The sequence below is a fragment of the Euprymna scolopes genome, chromosome 2 (assembly GCF_053919585.1).
Source record: "Euprymna scolopes isolate OS-2025 chromosome 2, ASM5391958v1, whole genome shotgun sequence".
NCBI classification, from domain to species: domain Eukaryota; kingdom Metazoa; phylum Mollusca; class Cephalopoda; order Sepiida; family Sepiolidae; genus Euprymna; species Euprymna scolopes.
Window position 1 is genome coordinate 13,718,614 of NC_136483.1, and position 11,787 is coordinate 13,730,400.

General features: G+C 33.7%; 2 protein-coding genes across 2 annotated transcripts in view; one reads left to right on the forward strand and one right to left on the reverse strand.

The window, feature by feature from the left end:
• Positions 1–11,787, reverse strand: part of LOC145288758 (talin rod domain-containing protein 1-like) — a 69,954-nt gene that overhangs the window by 55,036 nt on the left and 3,131 nt on the right. The window lies entirely within an intron of this gene.
• The window catches only part of LOC145288721 (uncharacterized), a 58,115-nt gene continuing 56,254 nt past the window's right edge, over positions 9,927–11,787 (forward strand). The window contains exon 1 of the mRNA XM_080136352.1: positions 9,927–10,040. The gene's annotated coding sequence lies outside the window, so the exon portion shown is untranslated. The remainder of the gene's footprint in view (positions 10,041–11,787) is intronic.

Consider the following 11,787-nt stretch of genomic DNA (forward strand, 5'->3'; position numbering starts at 1 on the left):
GGAGCAATGGTAACTAAGAGGCAACTCCACATTCCTCACAGACCCTAAATGGGGCCTCATCATTGGATATCTTTTAAAGCAATAATCAAGACCTCCTCAGGTTTTGATAAGAAAAGCTGCAATGGATCGATTTCTAACTTTTAAAAATAAAGCACCTGAAAAAGATTAGCAGTCACATTCATCGAACCGTCGAAATGAGAATAATAGTCCAAATTGTTTGCTATCTTTAATTAAACCATGTTGTACTCTACTATAAGCATTCTTATGACAGTTTTCTGCACCTAACTACTTCCATACTGACTCATGAAAAATTGGAAGTGGGTGTTTTGTTTGACACCATCATTGTGGCATACACAGCCAATGGGCTTTTACTATCTGGTTTGGTTCTCACCACCTCCATTTCTAGATGCATTGCCTTCACTATGGCTGAGGAACTCCACCCGCTGTATGGCAACCTTCCAGAATATCAGAAGCTAACGTGTACTATATCTAACCCAAGAGTGACCTGGAACTGTGCAAGGCAAGAAGTGTTCATCTTCCAGAGGTATTATACATATTCACTTATCTGAATACATACAGCACACAGTATTCTCAAATGGTCACCCATCTGGTGTTGGCCAGGCTCATTGCTGCTCGACGTTGTTGATCTAATAAAACCCAATGTGTCCATGTGATTATGCTATACGAAATACCAATTATTAATACACATTGAATATTTTAAGTAAGATGGTATTATTTTGACGTTTTCCTTTTCTTAAAATTTCAAACAATGCAATAGAAAATTTCAAACGATAGGATGGAAAATTTTTGAATAAATAATCCTATATGTAATAATTTTTCAATTCATGAAAATAAAAGCATAATTTAACTGAAATGGAAAGTTTAAATAAAACTCCACAAAAGCGAAACTGGGTGCAATTTTAACAAACCAAATGATTTCATTGGATAATCATCCTTGTTGACAACTTGAATAGCCAATGAAAATAAACAGTGAATTTCAAGGAATGTATGTTACTAAAAGAATTATCCAGTAGGCAGAAGTAAATGTCAATTTGGAAACGTAAGAATATCAGCACCAGCAATTGACACGATCACTCAAAAAACAGAATCAAGTTGAGAGTTAACATTATGGCTCGATAGCATCCATGAAACAGTCATTGTTACTTCAATAGATTGAAAATTATTTTTTGTAGAATGTGACTGTTTCATGTTTATTTAAAATGAAATAATTGTTGAACTATTAAAATACTTGATACTATATTGTAATTTTAAATAAATTATAATTAAAAACTTTTTACACAAAATGTAAACATATTATTAAAAGAAATACAGTGGAAAATTGAAACTATCACAACACATTGATGGATCATTGCACCCATAATAAATATATACGATGATATCAGATTGAGGCAGGTGTGTGGAAAGGAATTCAAAATCAATGCCTAACAGTTGAAATGCACACAAGATCAACATCTGTCTGTGATCCAAGTTAGATATTCAATGCTCAACCAAATGCTGCATTTACCAAACTTTCATGCAATCAAACTTCTTCTATGCTTGTGAAATCTGGCAATCTGTGATCAGACAACATAGATGGGTGCATTTGAATGATAATTTCTTCAGAAGATAATGTACATGAAATTAATTGACTATATCAATGGAGAAATTATGCGGCGTGTTCAATTAATTGAAGAAAATCTACTGAAAAATATATTAGATAGTTTGCATATTTTTTTTCCCCAAGGAAGTTGTTTGAGAATAAGTTATTGAGTGTCAAATGAGACAGCATTAATGATCAGTATTGGTGGAAATTGGGCAGAACTTGATTATTTAAGAGGATGGTTCAACAAGAATTTGTTTACACTGGACTTGAAATCTACCATGTAGTCAGTTGGGAAGTTCTAGGAAAGAAATTTTGTTCATGCAGTTCGAGTTTAGTTTTAGGCAAAGATAGAGTAGAGGAAATTGTTGATAGTAGTTGTAGCTAGATGAGTTTGTTGCGGATGATTTTATGAGATGGGAGAGGGCATAGATTGAAGCTTATTTGAGCATCTGCCATAAATCAGGATAGAGCAGAGATAGATCTGCAATATTTCTTCTGTGAAAAAAAACCAAACAACATTGACCATGCAGCAGACTTTCTGATAAGAACGACGCAGCTGCTAAGCAAAAATAATTGGCTAACAACCGTTGGGTTTGATCTGGAAAGAATTTCTTAATCAAAAATTTGTGGAATCCAATGCTGGAAAAGGTAATGGCTAGATATTGCCACAGGAGGTGCTGAATCACTTACTCCACCTGCAATCCAACAATTTGTGATGTGGCCGAGTCATATAGCTGGTATATAGCGATGCAGAATCTATTCTGCTTAAATAAAAACATCACATGTAAACTTTGATAAACAAACAAAAAAAACCTCCGGTTCCCCTGTACAATTAAGTTTTATAATGCATGTGAAAAAAATTGTTTACAAATAACAGAAATACTTCAGTCAGATGATTGCATGAGGATTGTGATTGTTTGAATATATATTGAATCAATGCCTCTAGTTTTATATCTGAAAATGGACATTGTGGCACATTGGATAAAAGCATTGATCAACAGTCAGTTCAAAATGATAGTCTTTTAGAGATAGAAAATTTATTCCTACGATACGCGACAACTAAGAATAACATAAACGCCAAAAGTCAATCATGAGTGATAGAACGAGAACACTACCTCAAAATTTAAACAAAAGATTCAGTTTGAAATTCCATAAAGGCTCCCAAATTTGACAAAGATTTCCAACTTTTAAAAATAAAGCACCTAAAAAAGATTAGCAGTCACATTCATCGAACCGTGAAAGTAAGATGAGAATAATAGTCCAAATTGTTTGCTATCTTTAATTTAACCATGTTACACATAACTATAAGCATTCTTATGACAGTTTTCTGCACCTAACTACTTCCATACTGACTCATAAAAAAATTGGAAATGGGTGTTTTGTTTGACACCATCATTGTGCCATACATCTCTCTCTTTCTCTGTTTATTCTTATCACTTCCTCTGAACTGAACCTGTTACCTCAACTGTTCTACATCTACTATCCAAAGAACTCTACTACAATTTAATCCGTGGCTTAGAGGAGGATATATGGATTCATGCTTTCTAAGAGCATCAGTAAAAGTGATGTAGTAGCCTCAATAGAATGCAAACTCCTTTGTTAAAATCATTATTAGTACTACTACTACTACTACTACTAAAATTATTACTGCTACTACTATTGCTGTTATTACTGCTTTTAGTTTTGTGATTGGCGTTATCAATAACAAAAAGTGGCAGTTGTAATAGCTGCAATGATAAAATAATTGTAACAAGAATGCAAACGATGTAGGAAGACATTTCTTTCTTTTCAGTATTTACATGTTTCAGACAGTTATCCTCATCTTGGTTGTTGTTTCAACTGTTATAAGTCTCCAGCTTCTTCGGGTGCTTTTTTGTGGTAATTGTTGACAATAACATCATGAAGACAATTAAGTTGAGTACAATAGTTCAAAACATTAAAAGAAATAAATAAAAACTTGAGAATAAAAAAATAAGTGTTTACAGAAAGGAACCATTCTGCTCAAAAGAAAAAAATACACCTATTACACAGTATCTATAAAGTTAGTCTAAAAAATAATAATAAAGGAAAGAAACAAAAGCTAAGAAAGAAGGGGGAGGAGGCTCTAGTGTATGCAGCAATCCATGGGGGGGGGCATCTCTTTGAGGAAAGGAATTGACGGATTTTAAGCAATTAGTGACAGACCATTAACATTATCCACCTCCTCCTTCCAATAAATAAATAAAATAACAAAATAAAGGAACACTATTGTTCCCACGGTAACACAATATCATTCATAGCAAATAAATACATAAAATATCTTTCCAAGGAAGGAGATATCCATGTCAGATATACGTATGCTCATCCTCCCAGGTATTGCCTTTTCTTTTAGGAATAGAGATTGGTTTATTGCCTGTTGGTTGTGTGCCCCAACAGAAAAATGCTGACGGATCCGATTATGGCAAATTTTGCACCCATCTGTGGGAGCTAGGTCCCCCTCTATATGCTGTCGCTAGGTCTAACTTTGCTGCAGTGGAAGGAGGCAGATAAATATTACTGTACTGACGTATAGCGAATCGAATGTTCACCTTGTGTTGTGCAAATAAGGTTATAAAACAAGTCTGTATGCATAATGCAAAAAATATTTAGAGAAACTTATTCACATCTGCAAAAACATTTTCATAAGTTTAATTTTAATGTTATAATTTTTTTTTATTAAAGTATTAAAATCATTTTGTTAAGACAACTTATTTATAATTTTTTTTTCTTTTTCATTTTGCTGGTGGTATTAATCTTAGGAGTTGACCCCTCACGGAAAGAGAAACGGTATATATCCCATGTTACCAGTTGTTGTAAAATCTGAAATTGATGGGCGTGTGTTCTAAATAAATTAGCAGAACTCCTTTTCACTGACGCTGCAATTCGTACTACCTCTTAACTTCAAATAATATGCCATGCCTCAATATAGCAAGTGTATGCAACCAGCTTTCTTCAGAAAAACACTGTCGTTCTTCAAACAGCTTGTTTGCCTACAGTTCAAGATCATCTAATTTGCATAAGATCAGCAAGAATTCACGTTAGTTTGTGCGATTGTTGAATATAAAAATCAACTGAGCATTGCCATTTTGTTTTTTCTTTCTCTTATTCACCAGTTGAACAAAGCTACAAAGCGTGCAGACACGTTCACATATTTTCACACTCCTAACAATTTTCTCTAGAGCCTGTTTATGTGTTTATGCGAATTTTAAATAGAAAAACGTGGTCACATCTTCGAAAACATTATTTTGTTTATTTTTTAAGTTTAATTTGAAAATTTAGAAAACTGGTTTTCTAAGTTTTTAAATTAAATGAAAATATTTAAATCCAATGAAAAGTGTCCCTGCTTAAATAAAAATTCTGTTTTGCAAGCCCACGTAAATTCACGTCTGGTTCGACGCAACTCCCTACAATACTAGACAACTTTCATTTGTTTCCAAAACATTTTTTATTAAAATAACGTTTCCTATTTACTTGACTCCCTATGAAAACAAAGATTGGTTCGCTGTTGGGCTTTATGACATATCAAACATTGTCGTTTCATATCTGATTGTAAATGTGACGATAATGGTTTTCATTAATACACATGCAATTCTAATATCCATGAATCTGGTTCTAAATTAGTGAAATTGCAATATTTTAAAAGGAAGGAAGGTAGAAAGTGAACTCTAGCTTTACTCCGGCAACCTCATAATTCTTGCTTCCCTTATTTTGTCCTTTAGTCCTCACATTCCATGAATGATGTTTCTGACAAAGGGAGAAGAATTACTGTTTTGAGAGGTTTGAATCTATCTAACACTTAATGTTCATTAGTTTTGAACCTTGAAGTATTAAAAAAATCTTTTTAGCTCCTTACATCAATTGGATTTTCATCATGTTTTTTGCAATCATAGTATTCAAATTAAGTTGGGTGAATCAGATGAACATAACGACAGACGTTTTGTTGAATTTGAAAGCCTTGTCTCATGTTAAATATAATCATTGGTAATCAAGTTTGTGGCTCAGTCAAAACACCTTAAGTTGCCAGGAGTCTAGGAGGATCATAGAAAGAGTTCAAACAGAAATACCAGTAATGAAAGGTATGAATGATCATTGTCAACCGTAATAATGATTGCAAAATGACTGATATAAGATTGTGCATGCAACGCAATTAATAAATAATATTTACACGCAAAAGATGTGTTTTTCAAAAGATTATGGATCCTCTCACATTATTACAACCTATTTTTACTTATGTGACAAAATTTCCACAGATACAAGCTAATTAAAACAATATTTAAACGGGGAGCCAGGTCTACATTTCAGATAATTCTTCCATATTTTGGATAAAATTAATTTCTACTCTTAAACTATATTTCTGTCCTCAATTAAAATTCTAATTACATATAACATACATCACAGACGCCCGATGGAAGTAGCTTTTGTTGCACACCATAGCATCAATAGCAATCTGTTTTTTTTTCTTTTAAATTCATCTTCCAGTTGCCAAAAATCATAATTGTGAAAAATGCTATTCTAACAGACAAGGGTTATGTATTTCTCACTGCAAGAAGATGTAACACAAGGTCAGGAAAGTGGGGAAAGTCTAGCCAGCACCTCAAAGGAGGAGCAATCTGGTCATTTAAAAATTGCCTGGGCAACCCCATCGGCATTCTCCAGTAGGGTGCCTGAGACACTAAACAATAAACTTACTCCACCAAAAAGACAGGAAGCAGCGGCCTGGGAAAATGAACCTCCTGGAACTGCACAGGAAATTTTCACCGCTTCTCACTCAACAGGGGAAAGTCATTTAAAAAATGGCCGATATTGCTGGCTTTGGAGTCGAGGTAAAACCCCAAGGGTTAAATTGATCTTGTAGTCATAACTACCTTATCCTGCCTCTAACACACACACACACACACACTTAGTCTCCTATCCAACTTCCTATCTTTTATACTAATTCTATTATACCATCTCTACTTCCCATCTTTTCCATCCACCTACCAGTTTTTTACTAATATGTTTACCTCTAAAGTCTGGCACACGTCTTTTCTACCTCTTCATCATATCTACTCTTCATTTCCCCCACTACACCTCCTCCAGGTATATATATTTACCTCCTACTTTCACTCACTCACACACACATACTTGTGTTTAATCCATTTCAACACTTCACTCCTACCACCAATGTCTGTATACATAAATATTTTGTTTTTCCTGTAACATGCCTTTATCATGACGAAGCCAGAATACAATTTTTAGGTGAAATATTGATCCCTTTACGCATGTTTTCTGATTGTTTTTGTTTCATATGGATGTTTTCGCTTAATCCTCTTTTCATTGTAGCAAACAGATGAATTCATATCTTTTGCAAGTGAAGAGTAAGGGCACATAATTCAAGTTCATAATTTCAGAGTTAAGGACAGGGAACCTTTCCTTGTTTTTGAAAAAAAAAAAAAAAAAAGGTAAAACATTGTTTTGGTTGAAAAATTTTCAATAAAGCAAAAAATGAAGAAAATGATGAAAAATTATTTTTGCTTGCTTTTGTATTTACTCTTGAAAAAAAAAACAAAAAAAAAAACGGGTCCCTGTCCTTAGGAAATTATAAATTAGAGTTATGCACCCTTAGCCTCGTTTTAACCTGTTTATAAAGATAGCAAGTAAAAATATATTTCAGTTGTAGTTTTCATTTCAGCGTTTCATGTGTATGACGAAACTTACCGCTTCATTTTTATATATATATTTTTTTCTTCATAAAAAAAAAAATTATTTGGCTGTAATGGTGAAACCATAAATAATTTAAGTGACTAAAATAGGAACTAACTCCGAAGTCACAGTTCATTTGTGCATATAAATCAAAGAGAAAAACATTTTCTTCCTTCAGCCAACAAAAACCTCAGACAATAATTACGATCGTGTAAACTGCACCTTCAAATAATTATTGTATCATGGTGGATTTTTTAGAGCATTTTGGAGTCCAGTTTAAACGAATGCCTACAAGATAGACACTATCCTCGAGTGTCTAAGGTCTTTCTGTACAGGGTTTTTTTTTATGACAACTTGAAATGAGTATACTTTTCTCGACAAGTAAACCAAGTGACATGATATTCACAGCTCAAATAAATTCCCCTCGGTATGGCTACCGGACCCTACACTGTTTTTTTTTTTTTTGTTGTTGTTTTTTACAGGGGGATTACCACTTATCAAGGCCCAGAGGCCACTCGAGGATACGGGTTAATGGTATACATTAGCTATTATGATTTTAGCGTAGTAAACATTAGTGGGAATTTTGTAACTTGGATTACTTAGGGGGACAGTTCATCAAGAACTTGTTTACGTTGGACTTGAAGACAATCAGATTGTAGTGAGCTGGAAAGCAGGCAAACGAAATAGAGCTCCACAGGCGAGCAGTTCTAAGAAAGAAGCCCTGTTCATGGAATCTACATTTAGGTGTATGAGGAATGGTGCATCTTCTACAAATGATGTTACCTCAAGTAACAGCACAAAGCTTGATATTCCACCAGACTAGATTAATCATTGTCTTGCAATCCGGTAAAACCAAGAGACCACAAGAAAGATATACTATAACACATTTAAATGGTCGATTGAGAAGAGGAAAATTATGTTCTCAACTTCTTTACTAACTCAGTGTTTGAGACACAAAATGTTAACCCCTAGGAGGCCCCCCCCTTAATTTCTGAAAACTACGACTGAAGTAAAATGAAACATTTAAAACCTCAGTGGTGCTGGGTTGAGTCAAGAGGGAAAAGATAACAAAATACCAAGGCCTTATGTATGACATAAAAAGAAATTGGAATCTTAGGAAGATCTCCATCATTTCAGTAATTATAGGAGCAACTTTTTCATAAGATTTTCAAAAACTACCTGGTAAATATACCCAGTGAACCAAGTGCAAGAGAGATTCAAACAATTGCACCTAAGGGGCGGTTAGAATTTTAAAAAAGATCTCACGGTTTGAATATGAGATAGCAGGTGAATGCCTGGCAACCAGTAGGATACCCCATTCCCAACTTAAACAAACTAATACGAAAATTGAAAAGAATTAAACCTAAAAATGTAAACAGAAAGGTATCTCAATATTGAACCCTCTTGGAAGAACAGTTACAGGTACGTACTCTAACCGGACGTTGGTCTAGGTACAGCCACCCTTAATTAATCTCTTTGAAGAAGGTGAGGTTTTATTTACAATAAATAAAATCTAATGACTCATCATCACAGAGGAGGACATATAAAAATGCTAATGGCGATGACATTAACGAGTCCAGAGAAGCCCCTGAAATTTCGAAGGATCTCAGTAAAGGAAGGAAGACTGACATCTTTATGGTAATAAAAATTAGTTAATTACTTCTTGCGCGATGCGACTTACGGTTTTAAAATTACGACTTTTTAATTTTTTACTTATTAATCGATTATTTAAATAAAAATGCAATAGCATAAAAAAAAAACAATTATTGTACACCACCCCTACATATGCCATCTCCTTCCCCCTAAAAAATGAGATTATACTATCTTACTAGTAAATATGTTTTAATGTAAACAAACATGTTCCAGAGCGACGTTTTCCGTGGGAAGTGTGAAATTGGAATGTCAAAATTCAAGTTTAGATTATGATTTCATATTATAATAATTCAAGTGTAATCACGATGTGGTATGTTCAGTTATTCATTCAACGTCCTCTGGAATTTTTTTTTCGCCCTGTACTCATTTTTTAATACCAGTAGTTTATGGTGGATTTATTAGGTGTTTCTACCAGTATTCTGTTTAATTTTCAATTTTTGAGCGATTATCGAGACTCCCCATATGCCTTTCTCGATTCAGCCATTTTTTTCTTGTTCTAACGTAAGATTCGTAACTACTTGCGTTTCGAAGTAAATGAACGCTTCAAAATAAGTTTAAACAAATAAAAATAAAAAAAAAACACTATCGTGATAAGTAGAAGAGTAATTTATTTTGCCGATGGTAGCATTTATTTGTTTATATTTATGTGCCACTTTTTCGTTTGTTGTGTTTATACTACTAAATGCCCCGTTGGTAAACACGCATATTAACCTAATTAAGCGTGCCCTATATAAATGCAAGGCTGTTTTATTTAAATCACGTAACCTGCTGACGTCGTAGAATGAAGTACAATGGACAGGGTTAAGTGATAGACGACTATTTTTCAAAGAAATTACCGAAGGATTTATAAAATAGGTCCAAGAGTGACTGTATTCTCTTTTCCAAAAGATAAAGAGTTATTCTGTAATATAACGGAAGTATTTAAAAGTGTATTTAATTATTACTTTTATAATGCACCCGTTTTAAAATAAGCTTCGTAAAAGTCGTCTATCGTTTAACCGTGGCCATTGTACTTTCTTCTGTGACGTCAACAGGTTACGTGACTTTAGTGAACCGACCTTCTATTTACGAAGGCTACGACCGAGTAAGTTAATATACGTGTTTAATGTTTAGTAAATATGACAATATTTATTTTAGATAAAATAATAAAAAAAAAAAAAAAAAAAAAAAAAAAAAATCCAGTCTACGTTGAAAGTCAGAGTCACTAAGCTAAAGTCACGGACGGCGGTCACTAAGCCTCAAATCAGGTTCAACTCAAATTCTGGGATGGTGGACAGTCAAAATACTGGGGTAACAACACTAACTCTAGGTCCGAAGTAGCGGACAGTAAACAGAAATCCAACACCAAACGAAATCTAATTACTAGTACTAATTAATTCTTATGTTTATTTTTCCCCTTAAATTAGTCCCCCCTCCTTATTTGCATCCCCAGGGTCCCTGGGGATGCAAATAAGGAGGGGGGACTAATTTGTGTCTAACTCATCCCTGGGGCCCAGGGATGAGTTAGACACAAGGTCGATTTTTAATGTGGGAAAAAATATAAGATACTTTGGATTAGGACATAAACAAACCACCGTGACATTTATTGGATGGGTTTCTACCAGTATTTTGTTTAATTTTCGATTTTTTAGCGATTATCGAGAATACCCAGATGACCATCTAATGTAAGTCATTTTTTCTTGTTCTAAATTTAAGACTCGACACTACTTGCGTTTCGAAGTAAATAAACGCTTTAAAATAAGTTAAAACAAAAAATTATCACGGTAGAAGAGTAACTAACTTATCTTGCTTTTTGGTAACATTTGTTATATAATGTATTCACCTGAAATGCGTCGGTTTAAACCCAGTCAATTTACACAAGCACAATGAAAAAGATATGAATGTTTTACACATACACTTATTTCTTCTAACAATTTAAATGTTCGATTTGGCTTTTTTGTGGAAATTTGGTTACAATTATCAATTTGGCCTTTTTTTTTGGGGGGGGGGGCTTTTTTCCCCTGAAAGATGTGGCCTCAAATATTTTTTATTGTTTGGTAACCCTGAGGATGACGCACTATTATAAAGAAGCAACTTTGTTTGTTTTTTGTTTTTTTTACCATCATTTTATTGATTATACTGGAAAATGCCTAAAAATTGCCTCGATCGAGAAGGATTTCTTTATTGGTTAAGGAAGGACATGAAATATGATGTGCAATATTAGAAGAAATGTATTTTTTCTTAGCTAAAATAAAATGGAATGCAAGGGAGACATCTCCTACAGGAGAACCCAAAAGTATTTATGATGTACATCACAGAACGAAAATGTAATATTTCAAACTCACATACATTGATCAAGTATTTTTTTTAACTCAGAAAATAAAATTTTATGAGGAAACGAAAACGTATTTCGATCCCTCATATTTAATAAAGGGAGACAACTCAATTCGAATTATCGAGATCAAAATCAGTCGTGTAATATGAGATTTTGCTTCGCTGACGAGTACGCTCACCACAAAGTTTTTATTTATTTATTTTATATTTTAAACAGAATTGTTGGCTGTATAAATAGCATCTTCATATAAGCAAAAAATAATCGGTGAACTTATTCAGCATCAAATATACTTGCTCGTCTGACCTGGAATGACACTAGTAGATTATTGTTTAACTTGTTTTGGGATATGCGGGGGGGGGGATACAGTGGGGGGGTATGCAAACTTTAATTTAACATTGCTTGTTATATTTCGTAATTTAATGTGTTTACTGTTTCTTACATTTGTTTTCGAAATGTAAATGAGGATTGATAAATTGAATTATTTGGATTAAGTACCTCAAACGGCCAAACGCTACAT